The sequence below is a fragment of the Oryctolagus cuniculus genome, chromosome X, assembly GCF_051225735.1.
Source record: "Oryctolagus cuniculus isolate XC-2025 breed Fujian yellow rabbit chromosome X, ASM5122573v1, whole genome shotgun sequence".
In the NCBI taxonomy this organism is placed as follows: domain Eukaryota; kingdom Metazoa; phylum Chordata; class Mammalia; order Lagomorpha; family Leporidae; genus Oryctolagus; species Oryctolagus cuniculus.
This window is the reverse complement of record NC_142888.1, coordinates 79,181,877-79,204,059: the sequence shown is the minus strand read 5'-3', so window position 1 is coordinate 79,204,059 and position 22,183 is coordinate 79,181,877. Positions and strand designations below refer to the sequence as shown.

The 22,183-nt window shown below is 37.7% G+C and overlaps 1 pseudogene; it reads right to left on the bottom strand.

Moving 5' to 3' along the window:
- The window catches only part of LOC127484811 (phosphatidylinositol N-acetylglucosaminyltransferase subunit C-like), a 155,261-nt pseudogene that overhangs the window by 108,631 nt on the left and 24,447 nt on the right, over nt 1–22,183 (bottom strand).

The window sequence follows — 22,183 nt, the reverse complement described above, 5'->3', positions numbered from 1 at the left end:
AGGAAAGGAAAGGAAAGGAAGGAAAGGAAGGAAGGAAGGAAGGGAGGAAGGAAGGAAGGAAGGAAGGAAGGAAGGAAGGAAAGAAAAGGAAAGAAAAAGAGAGAGAGAGAGAAAGAGAGAAAGAGAGAAAGAAAGAAAGAAAAGAGAGAGAAAACTTTAAAAATAAAATATCATATTTCTTTCTCCGAGAAGGCATTTAGCCTAGAGAAATGAAGATTCCCACCTCCCATGTCCCACATTGGAGTACCTGGCTGCCTTCAGTTCCTGACTCTGGCTCCTGTCCCCATCTTTCTGCTACTGCAGATCCTGAAAAGCAGTGATGATGGCTGGAGTAATTGGGTTTCTGCCACCCTCATAGGAGATTGAGTTATGTTCCAAGCTCCTAGCTTTGGCATCTGACCCTACCTCTAGCTGCTGTGGGCGTTTAGAGAATGAACCAATAGATAGCAACCTTCTCTCTCTCTACCTCTCAAATTTAAAAAATATTTTTTAAATTTAGTAAAATGTTTATCCTGCTCTGTCCTTTCCCCTCATACACAGACAAGATGGATGTATATAGATTCTATTCCTTGGCAGTGACATGAATATGGCCTACTGTAAAGGGAAGAAAATACATTTTTCCTTAGAGCCCCAAATAAGCTCTGAAATGTGGACTTCCAGGAGTTTATTTCTTTTACCTATGGATTTGGAAGAATTATCTATCAAGAATACTTACAAAATATTAAGTGTTATGCAAATGAAAGGGATTTCAAATATAATAATTGGCCGGCGCCACGGCTTACTAGGCTAATCCTCCGCCTAACGGCGCCGGTACACCGGGTTCTAGTCCCGGTCGGGGCACCAGATTCTGTCCCGGTTGCCCCTCTTCCAGGCCTGCTCTCTGCTGTGGCCAGGGAGTGCAGTGGAGGATGGCCCAAGCACTTGGGCCCTGCACCCCATGGGAGACCAGGAGAAGTACCTGGCTCCTGCCATCGGATCAGAGCAGTGTGCCGGCCGCAGCACGCCGGCCACGGCGGCCATTGGAGGGTGAACCAACGGCAAAAAGGAAGACCTTTCTCTCTGTCTCTCTCTCTCACTGTCCACTCTGCCTGTCTAAAAAAAAAAAAAAAAACCAAATATAATAATTACCATTATTATTTGAACAAAGCTTTGCTTTTTAGTGTATGGCACATTCTGCACAATATCCCTGTGCAAGGACTTTCTGCAGTTTCTTTCTCTGTAACAACTGATCTCCATGATGAATGAACTAGACTATATTGTTTTTGAAAGGAGAGTTGAGTTCAACTAAATTATTAGCAGTTATGTTATTCTGTATTCAAGAAGCAATTTTTTTGAGTTCTAGGAGCACCTCCTTCCCCATCCTCTCTATTCCAAAAAAGAAAAAAAATCTCACCCAAATTTCCTATATTCAAATCACCTTCTGCACAATACCCAAAACTAGAGGGATTTTGAAACTCTAAATACTTGTATATAATATATTAAATGTGTGTATTTAATATACATAAAAATATAAATTTCAGCATTATGCAAAATAAAAATCTGAATTTGTGTGTTTATTTATTGTCAGCCTAGCAGTTTTTCTTTAAGTCCTGCAGACTTTGATTTCTGACAAAAGAATGCATTGAGTACTTTGCATGTAGTAAGAGCTCAAAAACAAATTTCATAATGAATGAAACAATTCACATTGAGTATTAAGAAAAAACTGGGCAAGTCAGTTGACAGTTAGTAAATTGGCTACTATGGCAAATTTCTGTTCATTGGAAAGAAATCATAGCAGAGTCAAGAGTAGATTCTATATAAACTGACAAGAGTGGGGAGGGGAGAAAAGCAGTATGATCTTTTGTTAATTATTTTCCTGTTTCAGAAATGAATACAATAACAAGGGTAATTTATAGTTCTCACCACGGTTGGCAAGTGTGTTCTCTTGCAGAAGGACAATTGTTTTAATAATAAGCTGTTATATTGAGTGTATTCTGTCATTACTAACAGTAAACACAGGTGAAGGAGAAAGTTCTAATGTTGTGTTCATGGTAAGGTTGTGAGGCACTTACTGAATGCTGTGGACACAAAGATTTTCATTGCCTGGAACCACGCTGGTCAGAAAAAGTAATGTTACTTTTGTTGGGTTGTTTGTTTTGCTTTTAGATTAGCTCTGCTTTGTTTATTTATTGGTTGGAACAGGAACAATCAAGATTTAGTTTAAAAGTGTTAGAATCTTAGGTACATTAAAATTGTAAAGAGTTTATTTGAGCAGACAGTGATTCATGAGTCAGCAACCCCAGATTGCAAACACTTTGGTGATCCTCCAAGGGATCACAGGGGAAAGCTTTTATAGGGTTCTCTTGGAAGCAACACAAAGAAATATTTGATTGACTGAAGTGCAAATTTCCTAGTTAGTGGTGGCTGGCCATTTCTGAATGATTAAATGTATAGTTAGAGGTCTGCTGACTTTTGATTGGTTCAGTTTCTCCAAGTTGAGTTTTAATTTGTTTACATAGGAACTCAGAATGCTGGGCCATCTGAGCCTAATGGGTGCACATTTAATTTCTTTTTAATTAATAATGAATGAATAATAGGTGAGTTAATGCGAGAATTTTAAGTAGCTATCAATTTTTATGTATTATGAATACTTATTGCTTCTAGAATTGTATGCTCCAAGGTGTAGCTAATTAACAGGCAGGTATGCTTTTTGTGATGCTGTTTTCACAGAAAAACAAGGCAACGTAGTGGAAGGAGTCCTGGACTAGAAGTCAGAAGACCAGAGTTATGGCTCCATCTCTATCCTTTACCTGTTGGGTGGTTACACATGTTCTTTGAATATCAGATTCTATAAATTTCACAGGAAAAAAATGGAAATTGATATAAGCTTCTGTGTTTACCTCACAGATGGGTTAATTCAAGAGAACTAACCATGAAAATAATGTATTAATTTAGATCAGGCTGGCTTCATAGACATTCAACCTTTTTATTTTTTTTTTTTAATTATTTTATTGAGCCAACGCTGTGGTGTAGCAAGTAATGACGCCTGCAGTGCTGGCATCCATATGGGCACCAGTTCAGGTCCCAGGTGCTCCACTTCTGATACAGCTCTCTGCTATGGCCTGAGAAAGCAGTAGTACATGGTCCAAGTGCTTGGGCCCTTGCACCTGTATGGAAGGCGCAGAAGAAGCTCATGGCTGCTGGCTTTGCATAGGCCCAACTTCAGCCATTTCAGCTATTTGGGGAATAAACCAGCAGCTGGGAGATTCTCTCTCTCTCTCTCTCTCTCTCTCTCTCTCTTTCTGCCTCTGCCTCTCTGTAACTCTGCTTTTCAAATAAATATTTTAAGATTTAATTTATTTATTTGAAAGGCAGAGTTACAAAGAGAGGTCTTCCATCTGCTAGTTCACTCCCCAAATGGCTGCAATGGCTGAGGCTGGACCAGGCTGAAGCCAGGAGCCAGGAGCTTCTTCCTGGTCTCCCACAAAGGTGTAGGATTCCATCCTCTTGGGTCATCTGCTGTTGCTTTCCCAGGTACATTAGCAGGGAGCTGGATCAGATGTGGAGCAGCTGGGACTTGCAACGGTGCCTATATGAGATGCCAGTGCTGAAGGCAGCAGCCTAACCCACTATGCCACAATGCCAGCCCCAAAGACATAATTTTAATACACTCTATATTCACAGCTTTAGTTCTCCACTAATAATATTCAACAAGTAAAAAGTTGGTAGACCTCAGTTCCACAGGAATATGAACATGAGCTAAAAATGACAATCATGTCCAAAAGTGACTGCTTCATTTCTATACATTTTTTCTATTCTATATTAGCTACCACATATTAGATAAAACATATTTGTCTTTTTGAGACTTGCTTATTTCTCTAAGTATAATTATTTCTAGTTGCATCCATTTTGATGCAGAAGATAGAATTTCATTCTTTTTTATGGCTGAGTAGAAGTCCATAGCGTCTATATACTGCATTTTTTAAATCCACTCTTCAGCTGATGGAAATCTGGGTTGATTCCATACCTAATCTATTGTGAACTGAGCTGCAATATACATGTGAGTACAAATAACTCTTTCTTATGCTGATTTCATTTTGTTTGGGTAAATTCCCAGGAGTGAAATGGCTGGGCCATAGGCAGATCCATTTTCATATCTCTGAGGAATCTCCATACTACCTTTCATAATGGTTGTACTAATTTGCATTGCCACTAACAGTGGATTAAGGTACCTTTTTCCCCCACATCCTTGCCAGCATTTATTGGTTTTAGATTTTTGTGTGATAGCCATTCTAACTGGGGTGAGGTGAAGCCTTGTTGTGATTTTTATTTGCATTACCCTGTTGCCTAGTGATCCTGAGCATTTTTTCACATATCTGTTAGCCATTTGAATCCTTTGAAAAATGACTATTCATGTCCCTTGCTCATTTCTTGTTTGTTCTATTGTTGTTTTCTGGAGCTCTTTATAGATTCTGGATATTAACCCTTTATCAATTGCATAGTTTGCAAATATTTTCTCCCATTCTGTCAGTTGCCTCTTCACTTTATTGTTTACTTTGCAGTTCAGTGCTCAGTGAGTAAGAGGGCCCCCACACTTCTGTATTTTAATGCTTTGTTGCTGCCAACTTGAAAGTCTTAACAATTTTTGAGTAAGGAACACTACATTATGATTTTGCTCATGACTCCCCAAATCATGCAGCCATTCCTGAATGTAAGATAATAGAAAGAATTATCTTCTTCTAGAATTAATATTTGTGAATTTTCGTTAAGAATCTAGGCAGGTCACTCATATTGTTCTTTGAATTTCAGATAGGACAGAATAGAAAGGGTTAATGAATGGACCACTATAGGCATTTTTAGTTTGTTATTCTCTTTTAAGTGATACCAAAAAAAAAAAAAAAAAAAAAAGAAACCTACATGAGTCAAGGTTGAATTGAGGTTAAAGAATGAGAATGAGTTTAATAATAAAGTCTCAATTACAGAAATAATTGCTTATCTCAATATGTATGTGTTTGTATTTGACCTTGTTTGGGATATTTCAAAAGAAATAGTGTTAGATGTATTTGTGTGGGGTTGGGGGGAAGGAGTGTCAAGTTATTTACTATTGGCAGCCACAGAGGCATCAGGAGGCAAAGTGGGGATCATACAGCATGTAGCCTACCTTCTGTTTCTGTGACCTTAATTCCATGGTAGGGTTTTTTTTTTTTTCCTTCGTAATAGTTAAGCTCATTAGGCCACAATATGTAATGGCTTTCTCCTGGATCCCTGTAACAGCATTTATTCTATATGCTGTCATCTAAGATAGCTAACATCTGCAGAGAGGAGAAGATTGGAAATGCAACTATATTTGGGTCCAATATGCAGCCTTATTGTGTTGTATTTTCAAGTGGAAATTTAATAAAAATCCAAGGCCTTAAATCTAACCATTAAACTATGAAAAGGAAGAATGACTGTATGTTTGTGTAGGGAATATAAGGCTGGTAAAATTCGCATTATTTTCAAATACTTTACACATTTTCTCCAAGTAACAGGCACTAATGATTTTCTAAAGTAAGATTCTGTTGCTGTTAGGAATGTCAACAAGACTTTAGTGAATGAGCTTATGCATCTCCATGGATTAGTCTAAGCTCTTCCTTTGACAAATATAAAGAAAGGCTCACCTGTGAATAAAGGATGCATATTTAATTAAAAAGATAAGAGTTAATTAAACAGAGAAGATATTCTAAGCCTACATGAAAGTTGGAATTTTTGAGATAAAATTTTGAGAAGCAACCATAATTAATGCTAAAATTTTACTTGATTTCTTGGCAAAAAAGGAGAGAATGTGCAATGCTTGTTTACATGTGTATGTGTGTTTCTTCCCTACTCCTTCTCTCTGGAAAAATTGCTAGTTGATATATGAGCTAACAACAACCCCTCTGGGACCATCAGATATGTGAAATCAACCATCTGCAATTCTTTTACTCATTTACTGTATAATTGTAGCCTAACTATAAATCATGGGTAGGAGAATACATTTGCTATATATTCATTTCTTTTGGATTACATGTGTGACAAAATAAGTGATAGGTAAAACTAAATGCTATCTAGAAGAGCCAGATAGTATATGTAATTCAGCCTCAAAGTCTGAATTCCTTTTTTCTTACCTTACTTAAAATTGTTAATATAAATGGTTTCATTTAATATACAATACAGGACATACTTTCCACCAAAATGAAATTCTCAGAAAGTTGTGTCAAAGGTTAGAAGTAAACATGGAAGTCATAATACCCTTGTTTATTCAATTATTTGTTTGTTGGAATGCTCAGTAATTATTATTGATATCATAAATAATATCTTTCAGGGTGATTGAAGTATACTAAGACAGTAGTCATAATATGAACAGATATTAAACATTAGTACCCAGAGTCAGGTAAAATATCCAGGGAACACAAGTCAATCTTTGAAGACCTCTACTGCTATGTTGGGTCTTCTGCCTCTTGATCTATTTAATCCTAGCTTCAAGAATTTACCCATAAAAATATTCTATATGGTGTGGAATACTCTAAGTAAAGATACACTCATTTTACTCTCCTTACATCTCATCAGCTTTTGGAGTTGGATGGGTTATCTAATATTGGTGGCAGAATATTGCCATTTTTGGAATCTAAATGTAAAGCTAAATCAAAGTTGCCCCCTGGATAATTTTCTGGGATGATAAGTTAATATGCTTCTCTGTAAAGATGCTCCGCAGTCATTAAAATTGGAAACCATTCTTTCTTTCCAAAATATTTCTTTATTATTGGAGAATATCATGTCCCTGCAGCTGGTTTATGTTTTAGCTCAGAAACAACAAACTCAGTAATTGAATCTCCCCAAATACTTCTTTTACACTAGCACGTAAGGATTTCTTTCCATTGTTTTCATTTAGTTTGTGTTTAAGCTGAATTCTGTTTCATTTTTAAACCTAGAAAAATTATAGCCCAAAGGTGTCAAGAAATTTAAAATTTCATAACAGCTGCACAAGAGTTTTAACAGAAGTTATAAAATTGGATGACTAGTATTTCTGCTTTCCACTAATTACTGTGAAACTCTTACAATGGGTATTTATGACTACATCAGAAGTTGTTCCTAACTTTTTGCAATCTTAGACATGTAGAATTCAAAAATAGCGAATATTATTTCTGAAATTCATTTTGTTTTTCAGTAACTAATTTTCCATGTCATGCTTTCCCATTTAAGGGTCTGGCCTTTCTGCCACGCTATGAAATAGATAATGTATTTCTAATGCCTTCTACAGGGTCTAGTGCCAATGCGGTACCTTGTTCTGGTCGGCCTCCTTCCATCAGACAACAATTAAAGCTCTGGTGCAGACCTCCACTTTCTCCTTGTCTTGTGAAAATATATACCTTCCTGTTCTCATTTTCATTTAGAACAATGTTAGTTAAAAGATATTCCGCAGACTGATGTAGCTCCAAGACTGAACCAGATACAGATGTCAAAATTAAGCATTTAGAAAACTTTATGGTGCCATATGAAGTGAGTGGGAAACTGCTCCTTTGTCATAAATAGCTTGAAAAACTATTAAGTGTCCGAATCAAACAAAGTGGATTTTGATCATATGCCCTGCAAGTACTGGAATGCATATGTTAATCCTTCAAGGCAACTTATTCATTCCTGAACAGGAATTTTCTGGAGGCTCAAAGGAATGGTGTAATAAAACCACAAATGTTGATCCAAAGATTGCAATTCACCAAGAATATGGTACATAAGGGAATTCTTTATTTTCTAAAGTCTGTGACACAGTATATCATATTACTTGAGAAATTCAGTTAAAGAAGCTACTGGGGCCAGCACTGTGGCGTAGTAGGTTAAGCATCTGCTTGTGGTGCCAGCATCTCCTACAGGTGCTGGTTCAAGACCCGGCTGCTCTACTTCCAATCCAGCTCCTTGTTGAGGGCCTGGGAGGGCAGTAGTAGATGCCAAGTTCTTGAACCCCTGCACCCACATAGGAGACCTGGAGGAAACTCCCGGCTTCTGGCTTCAGATCAGCCCAGCTCCAGCTTTTGGGGCCATTTGGGGGAATCAACCAGAGAATGGAAGACCTCTATGTCTCTCCCTCTCTCTGTAACTATGCCTCTCAACTAAATAATAAATCTTTAAAAAAAGGAAGCTACTAGACTAAATGACATATCAATTGGTCTTAGGTGATCCATCTGCCTATTACGAACTTTATGTGTGTGTGTGTGTGTGTAAATCACTTGTACAATTTTTATAAAATCAAATTATACCTGAGTTCCTCCCAAAATTAAGCTATAAGCTCAATTTTATTCCTTGGTAAAAGAGTGAAACATGCTTTCTCATTAGAGCCAAGAACTCATCTGACTGACATAAATTGGTTCCCCTGGAAAAAGAAATGCCATGTCAGGAGGAATTATATTTTACTTTCTTTACTTTAGGACAGGATCAGGCCCAGCATTGCTGATGCTGGTGGTGAGAAAAGATTGCTTCTTTAAGTAGCACTACATCTTCTTTCTCAGCAAAATCACAAAGAATACGTATCAATTACAATTCTTTCCAGTCCCACGAAGAAGTTAAGGACTTGAACAATTCTCACTCTGCCTCCTTCGAATGGCAATAAATCCCTTGATGAAATGTGACCCACATCCTGAACAGGTTACAGAATAAATAGACAAAACTGAAGTTTATTTAAGTTAATAAAACTGTTTTAACACTGTGCTTGTAACAGCAGTAGCAAGGTATGGGAAAAAATGTCTTGCTGCTTTTTAGTTTGCATTAGAATGATTTTAATTGTTTTCATCCAATTTGAGGAAAATAAATATTTCTTCTAGTGTTGTAAGCTCCTAGTACTATTTTTATCCATCCTCTGTAAATGCTTTGTACTCTGTTTTGTTTTGTTTCTCCATGCCCAACAAAAGTACATAGAGAATCCACTAAAGACAAATGAAGGCTCCCAGGTACTGGCACAATCCTTAAGAAAAGCTTAAGCTATCTTCCAACAAACCCAATTCATCTGCTCTGTTTTGAAATTATTCCTAGAAATGCTGTCTTCATAAAGGAACAAAGTCATCACAGCAATCAAACCATCTGAAGTGTTATGAACATTCTAGGGCTGTGTTTCAGTGGGACTGCTTCTAAATATGACAATAGCAACATGACAATCAATGAGGTGATAACTAAACAATGTTTGAGTCAAATTCAGACACAGAAAATTTGCATAATATTTCCGTAAACCCCAAACAGGATCCTTTGTCCAAACTCGAAGTTTGAAACCATTTGGTGTCCCACCCTATTCAGCTTTACAAATATAGAAAGAAAGTATGCAAAATTCTTGTAGCTGTCTCCAGGACTCCTCACCAAATTGATCTTTGCAAGGCCTTTAAATAGAAATTAAAGCATCTTTCTAACATTTACAGCAAGCTGGAATGAAGATCCGACCCTAAAGATTCTTTCTCAATGTTTTAGCTCAACAGTTCAGTAGTAGACTAATGTTTTTCAATAATGACATAAAGGGCTGTCGCTGTGGCTCACTAGGCTAATCCTCCACCTGCGACGCTGGCACACCGGGTTCTAGTCCCGGTTGGGGTGCCGGATTCTATCCCGGTTGCTCCTCTTCCAGGCCAGCTCTCTGCTGTGGCCCGGGAAGGCAGTGGAGGATGGCCCAAGTGCTTGGGCCATGCACCCGCATGGGAGACCAGGAGGAAGCACCTGGCTCCTGGCTTCGGATCGGCACAGCGTGCCAGCTGTAATGGCCACTTGGGGGGTGAACCAACGGAAAGGAAGAAGACCTTTCTCTCTGTCTCTCTCTCTCACTGTCTAACTCTGCCTGTTAAAAAAATAATAATGACATAAGGATATTAGAGTCTCCACATCATGTATCATTTCTATAAGCAATTCTCTCTTGGAAGAATGACCTATAGGATCTTATAGGTATGTAAAGTTTCAAAACTTCAGCAGACTGCCAGAATTTGTACCTAGGACAAGCCACATCTAGAAAGCGAGCTAACTAGGGACCAGCACTGTGGCGCAGTGGGTTAACACCCTGGCCTGATGCACCGGCATCCCATATGGCCGCTGGTTCAAGACCTGGCTGCTCCTCATCCAATCCAGCCCTCTGCTATGGCCTGGGAAAGCAGTAGAAGATGGTCCAAGTCCTTGGGCCCCTGCACCTGCATGGGAGACCTGGAAGAAGCTCCTGGCTCCTGGCTAAATCAGCGCAGCTCTGGCCGTTGCGGCCAATTGGGGAGTGAACCATCAGATGGAAGACCTCTCTGTCTCTCTCTCTCTCTGCCTTTTCTTTCTCTGTGTAACTCTTTCAAATAAATAAATAAGAATCTTAAAAAAAAAGAAAGAAAGAAAGTGAGCTAACTAGAATTCCTTCACTAATTTGGCTTATTTTCTGAGAGTTCCGTTTACTTGTGTTCTTATTGCTTTCTTGGTTTTGGTCTGTTATTCTATCCTAATACCTTGTTTGACTACTTGTTTGAATTTTGTTACATCATTTTCTTGTCATCTGACTTTTGTATGTAATCTATGGCTATACTATTTATTTATCTTGCTCCTTTTCTCCCAAACTTTCTCTTGGCACTTCTGATACTGACTCATAGGCATCCTCTCTTATTCATTGTTGTCTGTGATCTTGCATTATAGCTGAAGAATGGGGTGTTCTCTTACTATGCTACATTCCACTCAACAGTAGCAAGATAGAGGAAAGTCTGTGTTAATGGTTGTCATTTTCAGTTGGCTTTGTGCTTCTGCTCTGGATGTTTTTAGTTTGTGTCCCATTGTATCTTAATAGTCAATAAAATCTTTCCTAATATCAGAGCTTTAAAGCTATAAATTGGGGGCCCAAGTCCTTCTGATTGAGGCCCAGCCAGTGGATGCTGTGAGGCCGGTGGCGGGGCGAACGGCCCAGGTCTTCCCGGAGTCGGGTTGCTTAGGAATGCAGCCCAAAGCAGGTGGTAAACTCCATCTAAGGCTAAATACCAGCACGAGACCAATAGTCAACAAGTACCATAAGGGAAAGTTGAAAAGAACTTTGAAGAGAGAGTTCAAGCATGTACTCTATAGAATACTACAGAGCAATAAAAAAAAAATGAAATTCAGTTATTTGCAACAAAATGGAGGAATCTGGAAAACATCATGCTGAGTGAATTAAGCCAGTCCCAAAGGGACAAATATCATATGTTCTCCCTGATCAGTGACAACTAACCGAGCACCAAAAAGAAAACCTGTTGAAGTGAAATGGACACTATGAGAAACAGTGACTTGATCAGCCCTTGTCCCGACTGTTGATGTACAATTTAATACTTTATCCCTTTTAGTATTTTTTTTGTTCTACTTAATACTATTGGTTGAACTCTGTAATTAACACACAATTATTCTTAGGTGAAAAAAAAAAGCTATAAATTATTACTTTCACAGTTTATCACTTGCAATATGTGGAACCAATTTTTACTTAGCCTTTGTTAACTGATTTTTTTTTTGAGAAACACATCTACCTTTGTTTATTATGCATTCATGAGGGCAGCCAGAATATAGGTTAAGACTTAAACTATGTGCAACAAACTCAACAACAAAGACTGACCATTTTCTTCCTGATGTCTCTGCTGGCAGAAACATTCATCTTGTTCTAGAGCACTCATTATTTATAGCACTTAACTTATGTGTTCTTGATTTAGTTGTCATTTCTTTTATTTCTTAATTATTTTTAATTTATAGTTTAAAAATATGATTTGATTTAAGGGTAGTGAATACAACAATAGGATGTAGACGCACAAATCACAAATTGTGATAGAGAGGAATGTGGAACCACAGTTGGCAAATGTGCACTGGGTTCTTGATGTTTACACCTATTTTTGCTTCTCTTCAATGACCATGTGTGCTCTGCATCAAGAACTCTCTTTGATTTACTAAAAGCTTGGCAAAAATATAATTGCATTTTTCCTGTTCAGAGGATATTACCCACCAAATTCACTATGCATACTAGATTTTTCTTCCCCAATTAGAAGATCAACTAATTGATAATTTCCTGTATTATATTTTGTCATTGATGTAGGCAATATTATTCTACAGTTACCAGTTATTTTTTTAACTTTTATTTAATAAGTATAAATTTCAAAAGTACAACTTTTGAATTATAGCGGCTTTTCCCCCCATAACCTCCCTCCCACCCACAACCATCCCATCTTCCACTCCCTCTCCCATCCCATTCTTCATCAAGATTCATTTTCAATTATCTTTATATACAGAAGATCAACTTAGTATATACTAAGTAAAGATTTCAACAGAGTTGTCATTTCTTTATGTGGATGACAATCTAAGTTCAGTGCTGTCTCTCTACCCCTGACATCTAGCATGTTGATTTGCATGTGATAGATGCTCAGATTCTTCATTGGTAATAAGCAATAAACCCTGGACATTAAAAGAAAATTTTGATTATGTCCCTTTAAGAAATAATTCTAAAAATCCCCAAGAAGATACATTTATCAAGGAAAATTCCAAAGCAATTAATCCTACATAAACCATCCAGGTGACTTTTCTTCTCTTAGATGGAATGAAGTAGTTCAGTAAAATGTAAGTCAGTAAAAAATGAGTCATGATAACAATGCTTTTTACCAAATATAAAACCTTAAGCCTTTCTGAATAGAGTTTGACAACTTCATGACATATTTATGCTAATTCATGTGCTTGAATGCCATTTCACATGTGCTGGGTTCTTATACTTTAGCAACCAGTATATACTAGATTTAATTCAAAATTTACCATGCATTTATGCTTTTGTTTGAAGTTTTTTCATTTCTGTCAGCAACTTATTAGTGCAGCATGCTTTTCATTGGTATAGCATTTCTACTATGGCATTGGAAACATTCTCATAAATCCATTTCATTTCTACTTTGTTTTTTGCCTCATGGTGAGCCAACAGAGAGGATACATATACAAGGACTCTTCAAAAAGTTCTTATCATCTTTTGATTCCATTTTCCCTCAAACTGAAACCCCTTCATATAACAGACTGTTTGACAGAGCATATATTCAAAAGGAGCCAGGTAAACTACATTCTGCTTTTTAGTTTAGCCCTCAATTTTTGATATGAATAGTCCAAAAAGTATGTCACATATATTTTAAATAATGATATAAGCCTTAGGGCAGTTCAATAGTTCTCAGAGAAAAAAAGTACGAGTGTTGAGACATACACAAGAATCATTTGCACAAATAGTATGATTTGAGGAGTACAGAGTAAGGAACTCTCTATCAAAAACGCTGGGAAACAAGGGTTGGCTTTGTGGTACAGCAGGTTAAGCCACTGTTTGTGATGCTAGCATCAAACTTCTTGCTAATGTGCCTGAGAAGGCACTGAAAGATATTCCAACTACTTGGGCATCAGCTATCCATGTGGGAGACCTGGATGGAGTGCTTGGCTCCTGGGTTATACCTGGCCCAACCCTAGCTATTGTAAGCCTTTGGGGAGTGAACCAATAGATGGAAGATAGATTCCTTCCTTCCTTCCTTTCCTTCCTTTCCTTCCTTTCCTTCCTTTCCTTCCTTTCCTTCCTTTCCTTCCTTTCCTTTCTTTCCTTCCTTTCCTTCCTTTCCTTTCTTTCCTTTCTTTTCTTTCTTTCTTGCTTTCTTGCTTTCTTGCTTTCTTGCTTTCTTTCTTTCATGTATATATCTATCATCTACCTATGTCACTTGCTCTTTCAAATAAATATTTAAAAATTAAAAGAAAATATTGAGAATGAACTTTGAAGCCAGATAGACCAAACTTTGCCACATATGCTTCTGATGTAGTACTTGTATGATTTGAAGCATGTCATCTTCTCTCTCTCAGCCTCAATCTCCTTATAGCTGAGATGTAAGAAAACAATGCATTTCACGCTTGCCAATTAACCGAGTTAACATAACAAATACTCAAATGTCATTTGCTCCCTTTCCCATTTCTGTTGTCCTATCACAGTATCTCAAATTCCCTAATTGCATATTCATCTTATTGTTGTGTTGACAATACTACAATCTCTCTTAAAACCACAATGTCCTTTGTAAGGGCAATATATTAGACTAGTTAGTGTTAGCATTTCAAGTATTACTTCCTGGGGCCCTACTGGAGAGGAACCAATCAGTTCTGGTGAGGTAGAAATGGTTGGCAAGTTTGAGCAAAGTGATTGCTCCTAGAGGTGGACAAAACTGTGGATAACATTGCTTTTAGGGAACACAGGTAGTGTAATCAGGTACTAGATGCTTAAAGGTAAGATGACAGAGTGCTCAGCAAGGAAGAATGAAGACCACAAATAAATTCAGGTGCTTCTAAATTTTTCTAAGATTAGGCATTAAGAAGAAAGCAATATTCCTAACATGTAGAGTTGTCGAAATTGTTGTTTTGAATGATTGAAATAATAAGATGATAACAATTTCCTATTAGTTCTAGTTATAGGGACCTTGTACTGGAGATGTTCTGTCCTATCGATTCTATTTTCATGACCTGTCAATTGATGGATTTGGGCTACATAATTTTAAGATGTCTTTCAATTCTGGCCTTATGAAATTTTTAACAAGTTATTATTTTCATAGTTATCCAGAATGCTTCAATATATTTACTCCTAAAATACTTTACATGATTTGGATAACAATAATTCTAATTCTCTCTCTCTAGGAGCTACAGAATTTCAGAGACAGTTATAACTTTATATGAGCTTTGGAATACATAATTATGATAAGCACATGCTGCTACTGATTTGATTACCATAGAAACAGATCCAAATTTCTCTCAGAACCCTCTTAACTTTAATTTTTTTTTTCTTTTTAAGAGGAGAAGCATTCTGGTTTTTTACTCATTTTTATTTTTAAGTAGTTCATTCACCAAGAGGAAGTGTTGCCAACAATAATGGGTAGTATACAGTCAACCCTTCTCCATCCCACAAAGGAAATTATGAATGGCATACTACATATTTAATTAAATGTTTACCCCCCACTGGCAGCTTAACTTACATGGATTTTTGGCATCATAAACTTCACAAAATGGCAGTAATTTAATCTTCATTTCCACTGTCCTGGCAATTTTTTTGTACCTTTGGCCTGGGAAAGGTATAGGTTCATTCTAATTAGATTGATGGAGGATTAGGTGCATTTGACTGAACTGCTGAACTAACACAGCAGCATTTTCATTTGATGCAGACATATAACTCTCTATATCAGCTACAATACGTAGCTTCAACCTTCTGATGTCTAAGATTATTCTTAAAATACAGTTTCAAAGCTTTCTCAGGTTCACCTTCTAGAATTTTAAATAGAAGCAAAAGACCAAAAATTGGTATTAATGAATATTCTTAAGAAGTTGAGACATGATTAATTTCTCTCCTCTCTGGGCCCCACAGTATTTCTTCCTATTTCTATTAGAGCACTTATTGAATGTTGCTTTTTATTGAAGTTAGCTGTATACATATTTTTCTTGTCTGCTAACCTAAGTTCCTTGTGAATACATTCATAGACCCTGACATAGCACAGAACACAAAACTGGAGCCACAATGCACAATAGCTAAATATATTAATCTTCTCAAATTCAGGAAACAGATCAGGAAAATTCCTTCTCTGAACTCAATGTGACTCCTGAATTTAAAATGTACTTTGACAAGACTTTAATTTTCTGACAAATGAAAGAGTTCCATACACTTTAGGAAATCAACTCTAATTCAAGACCCTATTGCATTTTTAGCAGAATCTATCTCCTTGCTGTCATATAGGTGTTACCTACTTTATGAAAATATATGGCATATAGAAGAAAGGTTGACTTGTTTGTCCATGATATATTGGCAACTGCTCAGGATATATTCTTGTTACCAATTATTTACTGTGAATGAGAGGAGCAAAGGAAACTTCCAATTGCAAAATTGCTAGACATATCTAGAACCTCATCAAATGCCAACATTGAGGGGAGGGGACTAAGATAGTATGGAAGAAAATATTTTTCTCACTTTTAGGTGAAGATGCAACATTCATAATTGGAGCAGAATCCATCATTCTATCTCAGAAGCCTATGGTGGCAGATTAAATAAGATAAAGATGAATTTCAAATTTCCCTAGAAATAAGAAAACCTGAAATAATTCTGTGTATCACAATCTATTTCATTAGATAATACTATTTAATAACACCATTGCTGTGTGTGTGTGAGATGGTTTGTTATAGACTGAATTGTGTCCTTATAAAACACAATGTGTTGGACTGTTTATCCTTAAATAACCCAAAATGTGACCTTAGTTGGAGTTATAAACTGAAATCCTGCTAAAATGACATAATTGAGATAGTCTCTAATCTATATGACTGTTGTCCTTACAGAAATGGGAAATTTAGTACAAATGTTTGGCCTAGCACTTAAAAGATGCCTACATCCTGCATCAGGGTGCCAAGATTTGATACCCAGCTCCTGATTCCTGCTTTCTGATAATGTGAACCCTGTGAGGCATCAGGCCTCCAGTGGTTAGGTCTCTGCCACCCATGTAGGAGACCTAGATTGAGTCCATGCTCCTGACTTCATCCAGCCCAGCCCTGGCTATTGTGGATATTTGGGTAGTGAACAAGAGGATGGGAGTGCGCTCTCTCTCTTTCTCTCTCTCTCTCTCCCTCCCTCTCTCTTTCCATTGCTGTACTTCTCTCATTGTCTGTAAAATAAATAATTAGTTTTTAAATTTGCTATGTGATATAGAGAGAAACGCATATATAGAGAAAATAATGTGAAAAGACTTAGGGAGAAGATGGACCTCCATAAACCAAGCAGAATGGCTTGAGACAGATATTTCCCTCATAGTCCTCAAAAGGAACCAATCCTGCTGACACCTTGACTTCTGACTTCAGCCTCCAAGACTATGAGATAATATGTTTCTGTTGTAAAAGCCATCCAATCTGTGGAACTTTGTTAAGGCAGTTGTAGTAAAGTAAAACATTACAGAAATTCGAAATCTTGAAATTGGAAGGGATCTTAAGCAATCATTGACACATTTCTTCTTTGCACCTTGGTCAATGTCTAAGACATTCATTTCAAGGAGTGATCTTTTTGCTTAAGAATGAAAACCCAATGGTATGCATAACCACAAGTGAATACCTAAGTGTATTTTTCCTTGTCAAGAAGTTATTTCTCATGACTAACTATAGCTAGGGATTCTGAAAACAATAGTAACAAGGTTAATAGTGATGATGGTGATGATAATACTGATGGCAGAGAGGAGAGGGATCATCCTGCAATGAGAGATCATCTCAATGATCCTACTCATATATGTGATTAGATCATTAATAAAGGGTAGAGGAAAAAGAACAGGATCTGTAGTCAGTTTCTTTAATATTTATATGGTTTTGAATAAGTTACTTTGACTTTTTATGTCTCAGTCTACACATTTGTAATATGTTGTATTTGTTGCAGAGGATCATGTTGACACAGTTATATGATAGTGCCTACCTCGCATCCAACACATAGGATGTGTCCAGTTAATGCCCCCAAAGTAAAATGTACACTTCTTATCAATTTTAAAATGTCATGAGTTGTAGAATCAATGACTTTGCATGAATTTTGTTGATAAAGTATGCCTTTCCCTTTATCAGGTAAGCCCATCCAACCCATTAAGCCAACGTTGAAGGAAATTAAACTGTCATAATTTGGTTTCTAAATCAATATTAATTGATATGCATATTTCTGAGATCCTGCGCAGTTTAAAACTAGCTACTAGATAATTTCTTCCTAATATATATTTTTAATAACCATGGCCAGTCTGCCCCTTGAAAATTAACCTTTTTTACTTTTGAAATATGTGGATATTTGTTCTTTTCTAGTTCTGAATAACACTTCCTGCTCCATAACTTCTGAAATTATGGGTAGAGGCTCTCTAATATATGCTGATTCTTTATCTAAACAAGTGGCTGGCTGTAGGCTCTGTGATTTGCTCCCCATCTCTACTATTTTTCCCCTAAATAGTCACTCTGCATTTAAAGCATTCTACACTCCTTTGACATGACCTGCCCATTGCTGTGCAACATTTTCTTGAGTACTCTTCTTTGCCCACTATTTTTAAAGTCTGGTTTAGTAGTTACATTCCTTTCAGCTTTGTTTTTCAATTTGGTTCATATATAACTATTGGACCATTAGTAAGTGTGAAATGTGTAGTCCTATAATAAGTATTGTAAAATATTCACTGTGGTAAATGCTGATTTCTAGTAGGATTGACCTGAATAAATGGAATAAGAGATACTGAGCAATTTTTTTCTTTTTTAAAATATTATTTGAGTACAGAGAGAGAAAATGAGCAATTTCTTTCACTGGCTCACTTCCCAAATGCCTTCAATGGCTTGGTTAAGGCTGCAGCTAGGGGCTAGGAACTCCATCCAGGTTTCCCACATGCATAGCAGGCCCCAACCACTGGAGCCACCATCTACTGCCTCCCAGTAACTGCATTAGCAGGAAGGTGGATTCAAGAGCCAGAGATGGGAATTGAACTCAGGTATTCTGAAGTGGGACATAGACATCTTAATTGGAAGGTTGAATGCCCTCTTTATTTCTTGTGTGTTTTGCTACTGTGCTAATTTTTAGTAAGATTATTTTGAAATATATTCCTTTAGCATTTTCCTGTAAATTTTACTTTTTAAATATATTTCCGGATTTTGAGTTTTTTTTTTTTAATTTTGCAATTTTGCTTTAGTTTTTTTGAAACTCACTGTCAAAATTTCCGAACAGTAGTGTTATTTTGCTGTTGTTATAATGTACTAAGGTGCCATATTGTTATGATCCTGGAGTTGTTACAAACCCCTTCCCACTTGCCATTAAGGAGACAATTTGAGAGAATGCTACAGACTCTTTCCTGTTTGTTATCAAAGGACCAGCTGGGTCTAAGCAAACCAGTACTGAGTTAGAAACCAGTTTCCCAACCACCACAGTCAGTCGCATCCCTAGGGCCTAACCTCATACCTAACATAAGATAGTTGTGTACCTCTTGAAACTATCTTCAAGTTACAGTTCACTGGGTCCTGTATCATAAAGCTATCCTACTTTGCAATTGTGATTTGTTAGTCCCTGAGGATCTAAGATAACAGTGTTATCTTAGAAATTGCCCTAGACTGTCTTGAAACTGCCTCATTACTGCCTTGTTGAATTTAAGGTATAAAAGTAGGGAATGGCAGAGGATCAGGGATTAACTCTTGAGACACGAGTCTAGTCAAGCCTGCATGCGTAAATTAACTGTATGCCTTTCCTCCTGAAGCCTCAAGTGCTGTTTGGTTTCTTTGGGCATTGTCTGGAACAGAGTGAAGAACTTAAAACAGAAGATTTGACTCAATCACGTGATTCATTCTGAAAAATTTGGGCCAAAGAAGTAAAAACAAACAAGCCTTAGTATCTTAATATATATTATTCCAGTCTCACAGAAAGTCCATCTATTAGCTAGTTGATTTGTTTTCAATGTAAGCTATATTACATAAAATAAGTACTGAAGTCAAATACACATAGATTCCAAAGGAAGTAATTAATGTTGTCCTCAATTCTTGTCATAGTTTATAGAACTTTATTTGATAAATATTCCTGTTACAGTAATTGTTTGAGAAGAATATGTTAGCATGATCATTTTCCATTTCCAAATTGTGCTTTCCATAGCTGAGTTTCATCTCAGCTTAATTTTATGCTCATAATTTATTTTTAAGATATGTGGTGGCCGGCGCCACGGCTCAATAGGCTAATCCTCCACCTGCGACGCCGGCACACCGGGTTCTAGTCCCAGTCGGGGCGCCGGATTCTGTCCCTGTTGCTCCTCTTCCAGTCCAGCTCTGTGTTATGGCCCAGGAGTGCAGTGGAGGATGGCCCAGGTCCTTGGGCCCTGCACCCGCATGGGAGACCAGAAGAAGCACCTGGCTCCTGGCTTCGGATCAGCGTGCTGGCTGCAGCGGCCATTAGGGGGTGAACCAATGGATAAGGAAGACCTTCTCTCTGTCTCTCTCTCTGTCTCTCTCTCCACTCTGCCTGTTTAAAAAAAAAAAAGATGTGTAGATATGTGGTGAAGAATAGAGTCAAGTTCGAATAGTTTCAGAAAATAAAACAAGTTGGTTACTAACAGGAAATAATAAAAATATTTCATTAGTAAAACAATGCATTTTGTTATGTTACATGGACTCAGTAGCTTGTATAACTACAGGGAAAAGAGGAAAAGCCATGGAGGAAGGCTGAGGCTAGGGCCACTCATCTGGCTGGAAGTCTGGGTCAATCAAACTTACAGAGCTGGAGGAAGGCAATAAATCTTACCATAAAAATGTCGCAATGCAGTGGATGAAATGAGGCAGAAGTGTCTACCTCAGTGGCCCTCAACCTCCAGCCTCACATGAATATCATCTTCATAGCATTCTGAAGACTAATGTTAAACCCCACATCCAAAGATTCTCACTTAATTGGTCTAGGGTTGAATCTGGGAGCCCAAAACACTGCCCAAGAAAATTCTAATGTATAGTCAGTATTGCAAGACACTAATTTTTTCAAGTGTTGTGATAGTCACAGCAAGGGCATACAATATACTGAGTAGTATGAAGGAGGACTTGGGCCAGTTGCTTGCACAGTGAAAGTGGAAAGACACCCAAAGCCAATGAGGCCAGGATGAATAGTAAAGCTTTTATACTAGAGGTACAATCAAGAAACTGAGTCAGCAACTTAGTTTTACCAACTGGATAAATAGGAAGTGAGATAAATGCACTAACTGATTATAAGTTGCTAGTTATAAACTAGTTATCTACCAAGGTCAGAGCAGTAAAATATTATTGAGAGAGACCTCTGGGCATATTTAGCTATCATCCTTGTGCTTATTAATCTTTACTGGTGGGGCAGGTATTTGGCACAATTAAGACATTGCTTGGGACACTTGTATTCCATATCAGAGTACCTGGGTTCAAGTCCCAACTTTGCTTCCAATCCAGCTTCCTGTTAATAAACACCCTGGAAGGCAACAGGAAGGCTCAAGTACTTGGGTCACTGGCAACCATGTGGGAGACCCAAACTGAATTCCTATTTGCTGTCTTCAGCTTGGCCCAGCCCTGGCTGATGTAGGCATTTCAATAGTTAACCAGCATTTAGAAGATCAATTGCACTTTTTCTTTCTGCTCTTCAAATAAAATGAAAAAAAAAAAAAAAAAAAACTTCACTGGCCACTGAAGATTCTAATCCCTGGAAAATATTTTAAATGTATTCCATTGCTACTGCCCTTGCAGAATAAAATAATGGTAATATGATAAATTAATAAAGAAAAAAGTTTGATTGTGAATGTGTATAAATTATGATGTTGACTTTCTCAGTATGAAGGTTATCTTTGATTTCTTTTATCAAAGAGTATTAATATGGAGCCAGCACTGTGGCATAGCTGGTAAAGCCACTGCCTGCAGCACCAGCATCCCATGTGGGAACCGGTTCGAGTCACAACTGCTCCGCTTCCGATCTAGCTCTCTGCTATGGTCTGGGAAAGCGGTAGAAGATGGCCCAAGTCCTTGGGCCCCTGCACCCACGTGGGAGACTCAGAAGAAGCTCCTGGCTTCTGGCTTCGAATCAGCCCAGCTCTGGCCATTGCAGCCATTTCAGGAATGAACCAGCTAATGGAAGTCTCTTTCTCTTTCTCTTTCTCTTTCTCTTTCTCTTTCTCTTTCTCTTTCTCTTTCTCTATCTCTTTCTCTCTCTTTCTCTCTCTCTCTCTCTCTCTCTCTCTCTCTGTGTCTGCCTCTGCCTCACTGTAACTCTGCCTTTCAAATAAATAAATAAATATTTTAAAAATTATTAATATAAAGAGAGCAAATTTCATGTATTTCATAGATACAATTCCAAGAACATAATCAAACTCCCCCCTGACTCAATCTCCCCTCCCTTCCCTTCCTTTCCCTTCCCTTCCCTTCCCTTCCCTTCCCTTCCCTTTCCTCTAAGAAAAGGCACTGAGGCTGGCGCTTTAGCATAGTGGGTAATGCCACCTCCTGCTGTGCTGGCATCCTATATGGGTGCCAATTCTTTGAGTCCTCGCTGCTCCAGTTCCGATCCAACTCTCTGCTATGGCCTGGGAAAGCAGTAGAAGGTGACCTAAGTTCTTGGGCCTCTTTACCCGCATGGAGGACCCAGAAGAAGCTCCTGGCTCTTGGCTTCGAATCTGCACAGCTCTGGCTATTGTGGCCATTTGGGGAGTGAATCAGCGGATGGAAGACTCTCTCTCTCTCC